Raw genomic sequence first — 13,278 nt, 5'->3', positions numbered from 1 at the left:
CTTTTCTTCCTTTCTTTCCTTTCCTTTTCTCTTTCTTTCTTTCTCTCTTTCTTTCTTTCTTTCTCTCTTTCCTTCTTTCTTTCTTTCTTTCGGATTTGAAAGGCAGAATTACAGGAAGAAAGAGAGAAGAGGAGAGTAGTCTTCTATCTGCTGCTTCATCCCCAAAATGTCCACAATGGCAGAGACTGGCCCAACCATCCTGGTCTCCCCTGTGAATGCAGGGACCCAAGAACCAAGAACTTGAAGGCTGTTGTCTATTTTTGCTTATCTTGACCTTTCCCCCATACTCTAGAGTTTATCAGTGACCCCAGGGAGCTATAAGATTATTAAAGAAAGAATGCAAAGAGAAAGGGGGGGGGGAGTTAACTATCAGCTTCAAAATGGGATGTTAGGACATTTCAGCCAGATAACAGTTCAAAGGCTCCAGATAAGAGTCTTGGAAAGTAGCTGAGTTGGGGCCAGCACTGTGGTGCAAGGAGGTAAGTCTCTGATTATGACACTGACATTCCATAGTGGAGCACCAGTTCAAGTCCTAGCTGCTCTATTATGAACCAGCACCTTACTGATGCACTTGGAAAGGCAATAGGTAGTGGCTCAAGCACTTGGGCCCCTGCTACTCATGCGGAAAACCTGATTAGAGTTCCTGGCTCCTGGCCTTGGCCTGGTCCAGCCCTGGCTGATGTGACTATTTGAGCCAGCAGATGGAAGAGCACACTCTCTCTTATTGCTCTGTCACTTTGCTTTTCAAGTAAATAACAAATCAGCCTTCCCTACCCCTTTTTAAGGCACTAATTGTCAACAAACCTCCACGCATTGGCCATCACGAGGGAAAGTGGAATCAGCTGCAATGCTGGGGAAGCCATTCTAGACAGGAGCTAGCTGAAGAGTGTGAGGTCTGGAGCAGCAGCCCAAAATAAGACATCAGGAACAGAAACAAGATCCTCTAAACCAGGAGGGAATAGGCCACAAGGACTGCAGACACAATCTCCCGAGCAGGACGCCACCTGGCAGGGACAGGATGCCTTCAAGGCTGCAGCCCAGGGGACCACCTACCCATCTATCAATGGCAAACATCAGCAGGCATGGAGAAGACACTGCCAGTGGCTCCTCTATGGCCCTAAGGGGTCTAGCCACAACTTTATCCCAAACCCAGGCACCAGCTCAAAAAGATGGAAAGGTATCTGCATATATAAAAGACTAGGCTTTTTTTTTTCTTACTAAAGAGTTGAACCATTTGCCTACTTGATCTGTTTACATAGTTGTGTCAGAGGACTTCCCTCTCATCGATGGTTGGAGGCTTAGCAGGAGGACAGGAGCAATTATGGAGAAATGAAGATACGGCCTCTTCTATGCACATCTGTCGGAAGGGTGAAAAATCTGCCGCCCTTCACACAGGAGTGTCAACGGCGCTGGCTGTCCTCCGCCCCTACTGCTAAATCGGGTGCTGCTCAGCTGCTCGGTACCTCCTGCCCACCCACATGCACAAGTGCAGAGAAGAGCTCCAAGGGGCTGCACCAAAGCTCCCGGCCTTCTGATACAAACAGCAGGAGAATGGGAGAGGTGCAGAAAGGCCCCACGGCTTGGGAGTAGAGTCTAAGGAGAAGAGCATAAAAGCCAAGCTTGTCAGATGCCACGGAGGGCTGGTTGGGTTTGGGAGGGGCTGAGTGTGTTCACAGATGGGGAGGCACAGCAGGAGAAAGGCAGAGCCGAAGAGGGAGATGGTGGGTGGGTAGGCATTCTGTGCCAGGGGAAAAGAAGGAGGGGTGCTGGGGAGACAAGAGGAGAAGTATTTTGATAGGAGCTGCTCTCAGTGACATTCTTGCAGTTCCTTTTTTATCTTGAGACTGAGGCGTACAATTCCCATCAGGACTTGTGTCAAGAATCCATCCGTGAAGAACACAGATTGCATGCAGCTCTGACAGGTCTGCAGACACAATGACCCTGTCATAGCACAGGGGAGAGACTAACACAGAGCAGGGAGTCGCCCTGGGATGGGGGATGACTGTGCCTCCCAGCGGCATGGGGAAATGTCTACAGGCATTTTTGGTCACTACAGCAAGTGCTATTGGCATCTCATAGGCAAAGGTTCAGGATGCTGCTAAACACTCTACATTGCACAAGTTGCCCCCCACCCCAGCCAAATGCCATGTGGAGGAAGGAGCAGTGTTTTTTAGTATTTGCAAGGCAAAATAAAGGCCAAATTTTTATTTCGTTTTTTTGCTGAATGTGTTTTATGATGTTAGTTGAGTTTAGTTTTTTATAGATAGTATCGTTTTTTGAAAATCAGTGTGGGAAAGAGCAAAGGTTAGGAGAAAGTGGGTGAATCCATTGTTTCCAAATTTTGTTTTTCTTCCTTGTATATCTGAGGGAGAGGGAGAGACCAAGGCAGAAGCAGCACCCAGCCTCCCAACCCAGCAGGGGAGCCCGCACTGCCTCCCTACCAGGCTCGCACCCCTTCCCGGGTCTCAGGTGTACTGGTAGGTTCTGTGACCCACATTCAAATAAAAAAAGAAAGAAAAGAAAAAGAAAACTAAACATTTTATATTTTGGCAGCTGTTTTTATTCAATTGTTTTTGAATTGCCTACCATTTTATCAAAATACCCTATTTGTTTTGTGACTGTGTTTTTTTCTGAAATTCATTTTTATATGTGAATAAAATTCCAATGTCTTTAGAACTAGATAAAATAAAAATCTGCCTCCCCATGCCATCCTTACTCATGCTATAAGGCCAGGATGAAGAATGTGCCAAGTCTAATCCTGCTATGGCAACCATGAAGTGGGACTCGAAATTCAATACATATAGGCTTGGTGTGGTGGCTCAGTGACTAAATCCTTGCCTGGAACACACCTAGATCCCCTATGGGTGCCAATTCATGTTCCAGCTGCTCCACTTCCTATCCAGCTCCCTGCTTATGGCCTGGGAAAGCAACAAAGGATGGCCCAAGGCCTTGGGACCCTGTACCCGCATGGAATACCTGGAAGAGGCTCCTGACTTCAGATTGGCTCAGCTCCTGCCATTGCGACCTCTTAGGGAGTAAACCAGCAGACAGAAAAGGTTTTACTCTCTGTAAAAGTCTGCTTCCTAATTAAAAAAAATTAAATTTGGAAAAATTCAATAAGTCTGTAGCAGACTCATTTTGAAGTTGGTAATTTTGTGTGGCCCACAAATTATTTTATAAATATCCCAGTGACTTTTGGGAAACAAGAGGTCCCCACCTGAATTTAAGGGATGAGTAGGTTCATTACCACAGCACCTTTCTAGCTTGGTTTCTTTTAGATGAACTGAAGCAGGCAGCCGTCCAAAAGGCTACCAACAGCCCTGATCTGGGGAGGTCAAGGCCAAGCCTTTTTGCTTTCCATTGGCCCTCGGCAGTAAAGGCCGGTACACTAGGCTTGGCTGCTCCTAACTCTCCCCTTGTGTTTGTAGGGGCATCTCAAGCATGCAGAGGGAAACAAGTAGCACTAGTTCGTGTGCTGTGAACACTATAGTGAACACATGAGGGTACTGTAAAAAGTCTACGAGGAGTGAGCATTAGCCCTGCAGTTCAGCTGCCCACATCCTGAATCAAAGTTCATTCTTGGCTCTGGCTTTGGATTCCAGCTTCCTGCTAATACAGGCCCTGAGAAACAGCAGTGATGGCTCATGATCAGGCTCATGCCACCCGCAGGGATTGAGTGAGACTAGCATTGAGTTCCTGATTCCTGGATTTGACACCAGCCAACCCTCCTAACTGATCCCAGAGGAGCTGTATGATGGGAGAGAGGTAGGGAGCAGGTGGACCTGCAGTAGCAGTGTCCTAGAGGCACCTGGCACATTGAGGGAGTGGCAAACAGCCCTGCATGCCAGCATGTGGAGCACAGGAGTGTATGAGTCAGCCTGCTGCACTGAAACAACAGAACCTACCCTCAATAGTTTAAGCAAGAAACAAAGGCTCTTAAGGCCCTGGGTGGCTGAGAAGCTCTCAGAAAGACACAGGGTCAAGCTGGAAAGATTTTTAGGCAAGAGCAATAGCCAGGTTCGGCCTGGTTAACGTGCATAGATGCTGGGTTCACACAGGATGTATATGGCTGGGGCCTTTGCTGCCACTGGCTGCAGCCCCTCTCCATGGTCACCAGCGGTACTTTCCTTCTGCCTCACACAGGTTTGCACATTGATATCTCTCTCAGATGTAGGGTTCTGGGGGAAACAGAGTCATGTTCACGTATCTAGGCCATGGTAATGTCTGCCACTAATGTGAGAAAGGGAGATCTGGGAGTGTTAGAGACTGATCATGTCCCCTCAAAACGCTTGTGTTGGAACTGAGCTCTCGTTGGCTGACTGTGGAGTCGGAGCACTAATGGAGGTGACTGATGTGCTGTAGGGGTGGGATCTATGTGCTTTTGGGAAGAGACCCCAGAGGACTTGTTGTGCTCTCTCTTCCTCAAGGAAAGATCATTGGAGGACACAGCACGAAGATGGTCATCAGGGAGCCAAGAGGAGAGTCCTCACCAGAGACCAAACTGGCATCTTGACTTTGGACTTCAGTTTCCAGCACTGTGAGAAATAATTGTTGTGTGTATTTGTTACTGACTAGTGCAAGATGAACCGTAGCCCATGGATCACGCACTTGCCATCACTGCCTGCACATCTCCACCTTATGGTGTCTTCCTGACAGATTATTTAAGTTGGAAAATCATGTCATCAGATTTGCACTTTTTTAAAGGTTTATCTTATTTTTATTGGAAAGTCAGATATAAAGACAAGAGGAGAGACAGAGAGGAAGATCTTCTGTCCAATGATTCACTTCCCAAGCAGCTGCAACAGCCGGAGCTGTGCCAATTCGAAGCCAGAAGCCTGGGGCCCCTTTCAGGTTACAGGGTGCAGGGTCCCAAGGCTTTGGACTGTCCTTGACTGCTTTCCTAGGCCACAGGCAGGGAGCTGGATGGAAAGCGGGGCCACCAGGACTAGAACCGCATCCTATGGGATCCCAGAGTATGCAAGGAGAGGACTTTAGCCGCTAGGCTATCATACAAGGCCCAAAATTTGCGTTTTTTAAAAGACAGTTCTGGTAGCAATTTGGGTAGAGATGGGGAAAGAAAGAGACGGAAAGTAGAACACTTGCATAGCTGGAATCTCAGCAACTCAGGGCACAGATGACAAGAAGCTGAGTGAAGCAGTAAAAGTGGGATTGATTAAGGGAGAAAACAGACTTAAATTTTTTTTGTAGATTTTTATTTTTATCGGGAAGGCGGATATACAGAGAAGAAGAGAGACAGAGAGGAAGATCTTCTGTCCAATGATTCACTCCCCAAGTGGCCACAACAGCTGGAGCTGAGCCAGTCCGAAGCCAGGAGCCAGGAGCTCTTCCCAAGTGGGTACAGGGTCCCAAGGCTTTGGGTCGTCCTCAACTGCTTTCCCAGGCCACAGGCAGGGAGCTGGATGGGAAGCGGGGCCGCCGGGATTAGAACCAGTGCCCATAGGGGATCCCTGGTGTGCAAGGATAGAACTTTAACCACTATGTTATCGTGCCAGGCCCAGAAAACAGACTTTTAAAACATTGAAGAGGGGCCCGCATGGTAGCAAAGCAGATCAGTCTCTCATCTGCCATTCCAGCATCCATGTGGGTGCCAGTTTTAGTCCTAGATGCTCCACTTCTGATTGGAGGATGAATGTGGGAGTCCTTGGGCCCCTATACAAATGTGGGAGATCAGGTAGAACCTCCTGGCTCCTGGTTCCTGGCTTTGACCTGATCCAGCTCTGGTCATTGTGGCCATTTGAGGAGTAAACCAGCAGAAGGAAGATCTTTCTGTACCTTTGCAGTTATTTTTCTGTAGCTTTCCCTTTCAAATAAATAAAATAAATCTAAAGAAAAAAATAACAAAAACTTTAAGAGACATGGATATGCAGGATTTGGTTGCTGAATACAAAAAGCAAGTAAGAGGAAAGAGCAAGTTCTCCTTACCTAACATCTCACTTGAGTGACTGACGAGTGAAGGTGTGATTCATCCAAGTAGAAATTGAGAGACATGATCAGGGAGAAAATAAACTCACTTCCACAAAATTTCAAAGTACTGACACACAAGATGATTTTTTTAAATACATATATATATATTTTTTTAATTTGAAAAGCAGAGTTGCAGAGAGAGAGAGACAGAAAGAAAGAAAAGTTCTATCCACTGGTTTACTCTCCAAATGGCGGGACCCAACAGGGCAGGACCCAACAGGGACCCAAGTGCTCGGGCCATCTTCTGCTGCTCTCCCATTAGCAGAGAGCTGGATCAGATGTGGAACAGCCAGGATTTGAACCAGCACCCATATGAGATGCTTGCACTGCAGCAGCAATTTAATCCACTGTGACCTCAGTCCCACTCCCCCTTTTAAAGCTTTATTTATTTATTTATTTAAAATTCAGAGTTACAGAGAGGGGGTAAATCTTAGTTATTGAAAAGCTAGCAAGTTTAGAGGGCAAATCTGATAAACACTGCCTTAGCCAAGAACTCTTAGTAGTACCAGCAATGAGATGTTTACCATGTGCTTGCTGAGAATATGCACTGAGTTTTCAACATTACTTGTATTATTATTATTAGTTTCCTGTTTTTGATAAGTGCATTAATAATAATAATATAACATGTTAATCTATAGACTTTATTCAAATTTCATCAGTGGCCCTAATAATGATCATTATAGAACTCTTGCTTTTAGGAAATGTATGAAAAATCTTCAAAATATTTATGAGAAATATATATTGTTTAAAAGACCATGTATGGATTTAAAAATTCCTTGTACCAAAATAAAGTGATCTCCTTTTTTTCCCCACTTTTTTATTGTTATTATCATTTTCCATGATATAGTTTTGTAGGTTTAGGGATTACTCCTTTTCAAATTGTCAAGGCATATTTTTTTCAAAGATTTATTTATTTTTATTGCAAAGTCAGATATATAGAGAGGAGGAGAGACAGAGAGGAAGATCCCCTGTCCAATGATTCATTCCTCAAGTGACCACAATGGCCAGTACTATGCCGATCTGAAGCTAGGAGCAAGAACTGCCTCCAGGTCTCCCATGCCGGTGCAGGGTCCCAATCCTTGCGTCATCCTCAATCGCTTTCCCAGGCCACAAGCAGGGAACTGGATGGGAAGCAGGGGCTGTTGGGATTAGAACCAGCGACCATATGGGATCTTGGTGTGCCCAGGGTGAGAACTCCAGCCACTAGGCCACTGTGCTGGGCCCATCAAGGTATATTTAACAGCTTCATTGGGAATTTTTCCTTTATTTGAAAGTAGAGGTACATACTGCAATGTAAAATAAAGTGATCTTCAAAAAAAAAAAAAAAAGCTCAGGGCTGGTGTTGTGGTACAGTGCATTAAACTGCTGCCTGCAATGTTGACATACTATATGGGGACTAGTTTGTGTACTAACTGCTGCTCCATTTTTGACCCAGCTCCCTGCTGATGCACCTGGAAAATCAGTGGAAGATGGCCCAAGTACTTTGAATATCTACACCCACATGGAAGGACTGGATGGAGTTCCAGACTCCTGGTTTGTGCCTAGCTTAGTCTCAGCCATTCCAGTTGTTTGGGGAGTGAACCAGCAGGTGGAACATTCCTCTGTTTTTGTCCCTTCCACTCTCTCCAAGCAAGTCAATCAATCAATAAATAAAATATTTTACTTTAAAAATATACTTTATTGAGAGGAAACTCCCATGCACTAGTTCATTTCTAAATACTTACTGCAGCCAGGGCTGGGCGAGGAACTCAGATCAACTCCTTTGTGTAAGTCACAGATTCACTCACTTGAGCCACAACATGGTGCCTCACAGAGCCGGCACTAGGAGGAAGTCAGAGTCAGGTGACATAGCCAAGGGTTGAACCAAGGTCCTCCAGGGAGGGATGCAGGTATTTAACTAGCATCTTAACTGCTGGGCTAAAGGCTTGAGCCCAAACTTGTCTGTTTTCCCACTGGTCCTGTGAAGTCCCTTTGTGTACAAAGTATTTTGGGGTAGAGAGTCATCTACTTTTCAAATGGTTCTGAGAGAGGAAGAAATAGGGAAGTAAGGAGACGGAGGGTTGACTGGGAAAGAGAGGAAGGCAAAGCAAACAAGCAAACACTATCAAATGCTAGTATTGATTGGAGGAGTGGGTAAATGTGTCCCACACAAAACCAAATCTTTAAGAGAATGCATTTTTTTTAACCTGACAAGGTGGATGCAGGTACTTGTGGTTATTAGAGTTTGGTGATGCATGTGCTGAGCAGCATCAGCATTTCATCTCCATTCCTGGAAGGAGAGCCTTTGAAGAATCTGCCTCCTGGGTTCAGGCCACTTGAGCTCTGCTGCATCTCACCAGGCCTCCCTGGATCCCCTGGTAGGCATCTGCTAGACTGGCCTGTCGCACCTGCTTTTTCCAGGAGCAGCCAGACTCTCGGTCTGCATAGGATAAGCATCTTCCCATGGCCATCTGTAGTCTGATGTGCTTCCTGGGTCAACCTCAGGTTCCCAGTTTGATCAGTGCCATCCCTCTGTGGACCACTCCTCACTCAGAAAGTCAGGCAGCTTCTCTGAACCACTCACTCTCTTCCAAGAGCTGGGAAACCTGCTCCCAGATCCACTGCAGTGATGAATCAAGGACATAGCTCCCTGACACCTATGTGGGAGACTCACTCTGAGTTCTGGCCTAACCTGGCTGCTGCAGGCACTTAGGGAGCAGACCAGTGGATGGGAGAGTCTTCTCTTCCTCTGCCTTTCAGATAAATAAAACAGAAGGCCTATTGCTTTTCTCTACTGTTGGAGGTGATGAATGACAAGTTTAGTTTGCCCTTTCTGACTCCCTCAGTGTGACAGACAGTACTCTGGGTGCCTCGTCGTGTCCTAATTCAAGAGCCTGGGTCCCCCTGTAGGATTAGCAAGTCTGAGACGCCTTGTGAGAGACAATGTTCTCAGTCACCACTCAAGCCTGTAACAGAGAGAGGATGGAAGGGCCTTCTGGAAAGGGCTACTACTGTGCTACGGCATCTCTCCATGCCTGTCTCACTGGCAAAGGTGGAAAATGGATCTCTCAAATGCTTAGAGGTGTCCCTGGCGTGTGATGAAAACAAACAACACTAAAGGCATGGGGCCGAGGCTACAGCTCCAAGGCATCAGAAAGGGAGGGCAAGAGTACACACAGATGCCTGGGACACATAGGCTTGGTGATGTCATTGGAAGAGTCGCATTTTAAGTGGAAGCTGTTGCATGCATGCCCCAAAAGGAGAGTGGACTGAGCAAGTGTAAAGGCTGCATAATTGGAGTTACCAGCTGCTGGAGGAGGTTCAGGGCAGTCTCCAGGCACCTTCCATAGGCAGCATGTGAAAGCAGGAGGCCACTGCAAACACCAGCAGATTCCCAGACCATGTGTGAGGCAGCATGAAGAGTCTAGCACAGGCTAAGTACTCAACAACAGCACTGTTGTTCCTGTGTCTTGCTAGGGAACAGAGAGGCCCTTCAGAGAAGTCGCCCTTGGATCTCCGCACTTGATTTTCAATTCTAAGTGATACTTCCTCTCATCCTGTGCTTTGTGGCAGGATAGGGCTCTGGGCCAGCTCTGTGGTCAGCTGCATTCTATTTCCATCCAAGCCTCCTGAGAGTTCAAAGATGCCTGAGCGCCTGGTTCAAGTCCCAACTACGCTGTTTCCTATCCAGCTCTTTGCTAACATGTGGCCTGAGTGGCAGCAGGTGACAGTTCAAGTATCTGGGTCCCTGCCACTAACATGAGAGACTCCAGATTAAATTCTTGTCTCCTGGCTTTGGCCTGCCCATCCATGGCTGTCACAGGCATTTGAGGAGCAAACTGGTGGATGAGAGATCTCTGACTTTTCCCTGTCTTTTAAATGAAATAACTAAAAACTTTAAAAAGCAGATTTTCTAAATACTCCAGATATTTCCTCACCTTTTACTACTCCAACTTTATCCAAAAGAAAAATTGGATTTTGAGGTTATTTGTATACTATAAGTGGATGCAGAATGCTTACTGTTTGTTAGTGAGATAAATGGAACAATCAAGCTGCCAGCGATCTGCAGTTCAGTGGAAGTTATTCTGCCCCATGAATGGATACACCTATGAAAATGATCTATATGTAGATATCAAAGAGCAAGCACATTGCTCTTCCCTTGACTCACCAGAAAGAGGGTAATAAATAACTCAAGGCCAGAGATAGCGCTTATAATGCCACATTCCAGAGGTGGATGCTGACTCAGAAATACACTGTGTCTGCTAAGTTCTGAACTTAGTGCCCAGCACCATCTAGCACAAAGGAAGCTACTTCACAGACCAAGATGATTTAATGGGTTAAAACCTGGTGAAGAAACAGGAAAAGACTTAGTAGTGAATGGTTGCTCACCAGAATGAAGGTGGGGTGTGGGGGCAGTTAAAGAAGGCAGTAATAGCCTTTAAACACATTCATTAATAATATGAGGAAGGAAATACAGTGCAAGTTTGTGTATGATGCAATATTGTTCCAGTTACTAAACATCATGAAGAAATGAGAGGAACTCTAGATGAGTTTAAAACACAATACAAGAGCAATAAAAGGAATGAGGTACCAGCAGCCCTTTTGTAATTATGCTATGAGCCCATCTTGTTTACAAAACTTTATTTTCCAAAGATTTTGCATGAAGGAAACATTGATTCTATTACAAATCTCTTCACAGGAGTCCGGTATCAGTAATAATAAATAATAATTTCTTTCACTTTACTCAGAAACTATCAGAAGTAATTGCAGATGAAAAAGAAATTGAATTTTCTGTTTTAGCTTAGGGCCATCTTCCTCTGTTTTCCCAGGCCACAAAACAGGGAACCAGATGGGAAGTGGAGCAGCTGGGATGAGAACTGGCATCCCGAACATGATATTCTATATGGGATGCCATGTCTACAGGTGGAGGATTAGGCTATTGAGCTACTGTGCTGGCCCAGAAGCCAGCTTTTAAAAACTGTTTATTACTTTCAAATTGCTGACTTTTATTGTAGTTTTTCCATTCTTATTTTTAACTATTTAGGCAGATAGAAAAATGAACCATAAATACAAATCAGCCTTTTCAGAAAAGAAACACTTCTACAAAGTAGAATGTCTACAAAATAGAGGAAGGAAGGAGGCTAATATTATTTCACCCATTCATTCACCAGATATTTGCTGAGGGGGTTAAAAAAGTGAACCTGGGTCCGGCGCGGTGGCGCAAGTGGTTAAGGTCCTCTCCTTGCACGCCCGGGAACCCATATGGGCGCCAGTTCTAATCCCGGCAGCCCCACTTCCCATCCAGCTCTCTGCCTGTGGCCTGGGAAAGCAGTCAAGGACGGCCCAAAGCTTTGGGACCCTGCACCCGCGTGGGAGACCCGGAAGAGGCTCCTGGCTTTGGATCGGCATAGCATCGGCCGTTGCGCTCACTTGGGGAGTGAATCATCGGATGGAAGATCATCCTCTCTATTTCTCTCTGTATATCCGCCTTTCCAATAAAACATAATAAAAATAAATCTTTAAAAAAAAAAAGTGAACCTAGGAGAAGAGGTAAAGTAAGCACCAGGTTACACACAGCAAGCAGAGTGTGATCAGTGGCACAGGATGGTGCAAGTAACACCCTCCACCCAGGTAAGAAGGAGATGGATGCAGGAGGGCCACCACTGCTACTCTTAGCAGAATCTGGCTGGGAGGCAGTGGGATGGGACGCGTGGTTCCATGTAACTAGATGAGAGGAATCAGGTGGGCTGGGTCCAGTTCCAACCCTGAACATTTGGCACTGAGGTATTTTTAAATTTTATTTTTAATGATGTTTACATAGTTGATCAGGGTTGGAAGGATCGAGGGTTAGGGAAAAGAGGGTGTGATCATTATTTCCAAATTTTCTATTTCTTCTTCCTATTTCCGGGGGAAGGGAGGTGATAAAGGGATAAGCCATATCCAGCATCCAACTGCACCAGTACCCCAGGAATGGGAAATGCTTACCCAATATCAACCCAGGGTTCCTATGTGGCACATGCTCCGAGGGTTTCTGTCCAGGTGGTTTTGATAGTTCTGAAATGCTCTTGATCTTGGCGATCCAAAGATGAGGAGACTCCTCCAACGTTCCTTGGTTGACATAGTCGACCTTACAGCCTCCATTCCACCAGATTTTTGCTGGGGGTTGTTTTCCTTCCTCTGCAGGCCCCAGTGGCCATGTCCTCCATTGTGTATCAGTGTCTGCCATCACTGATCTGTCTTTTCCACCGAGGAGGACCAGTTCGTACAGGTGAAACCAAGGACCTTGGCTAGGTGACCCGAGCCTCCAGGCCCCCACCCCCAGAGCTCACAGACTTGGCACCCACTGCACTCAGACTGGCATGGCTTGCCTCACTTTGGCATCCACCAGCAGGTGTTGCAGCCTGGCTGGGTCCAGCCTGCTGCCAGTTCCAGCTCCTACTGGTGGATGACACAATCTAGCCTGGTCCAGCCAGTGCTCAGTCCCAGCCCTAGCATGGACTGGTTGAAGTTGCAGTCCAAACCAACCCATCCTGCACCCTGTCCTGGTTCTCAGATCTGCCAGTGGATGTTATGAACTCTCCTAGCCTGGTCCAGCCCCAGGCCTGACTCATGTATACCGGAGGGTTGGCTGAGGAATTTGAACTTCATTCTTTTCATCATTTCTAGCACTGTTCATGACCTATAGTGTGCATTTACTTGCTGGCAGAAGAGAAGAATGAAGCCATTGATGTGTGTGCATGTATGTGTGGCTCTTCTTTTGAGCAGACAAGTGAGAAACTTGAGTTTTGCTTTAGAAAGATTCATTTAAGTGGTGTGTAGGTGGCATGAGAGGGAGGGGACACTTACTACAAGAGTTCTAGTCAAGAACATGAGATGGCATTTATGAATTCATCCCATGGTTAGCATTCCTCGAGAGGCTTCACACAGGAGCTCTGGGTAATGAGTTAACTCTTCAAAGAACGAAGAGATAATACAACATTTCCATTTGTACTGTTAATAAAGAAGGCTCAGGAAAACCGAAGACTTGCCCACATGACACAGATGCAAAAGGAGTAAAATTAAGCTCTCAAAAGGCAAGCCTTTCAAAAACCAAATCAAAAACTGTACACGTGGATAATATTTTTTCAATAGGATGACATTAACAAGGGCAATGGCAGGGCATGGAAAGGAAAGGAACTGGAAAAGATCTCAGCAGTGGGTAGGATTTGGAGAGGAGGGCTAAGGTGGAGTTCCAGCTTACAACCCTGAATCACATCCTATGGGTATGAAGTCAGGCTGGGAAAGGAGACCAGGGGATTGAGTTTTAGACCTGTT

Source organism: Ochotona curzoniae, unplaced genomic scaffold (assembly GCF_017591425.1).
Source record: "Ochotona curzoniae isolate NIBS_2020 unplaced genomic scaffold, NIBS_Ocur_1.0 contig_1302, whole genome shotgun sequence".
NCBI classification, from domain to species: Eukaryota; Metazoa; Chordata; class Mammalia; order Lagomorpha; family Ochotonidae; genus Ochotona; species Ochotona curzoniae.
The sequence above is the reverse complement of the archived record's forward strand: the minus strand, read 5'-3'. Positions refer to the sequence as shown.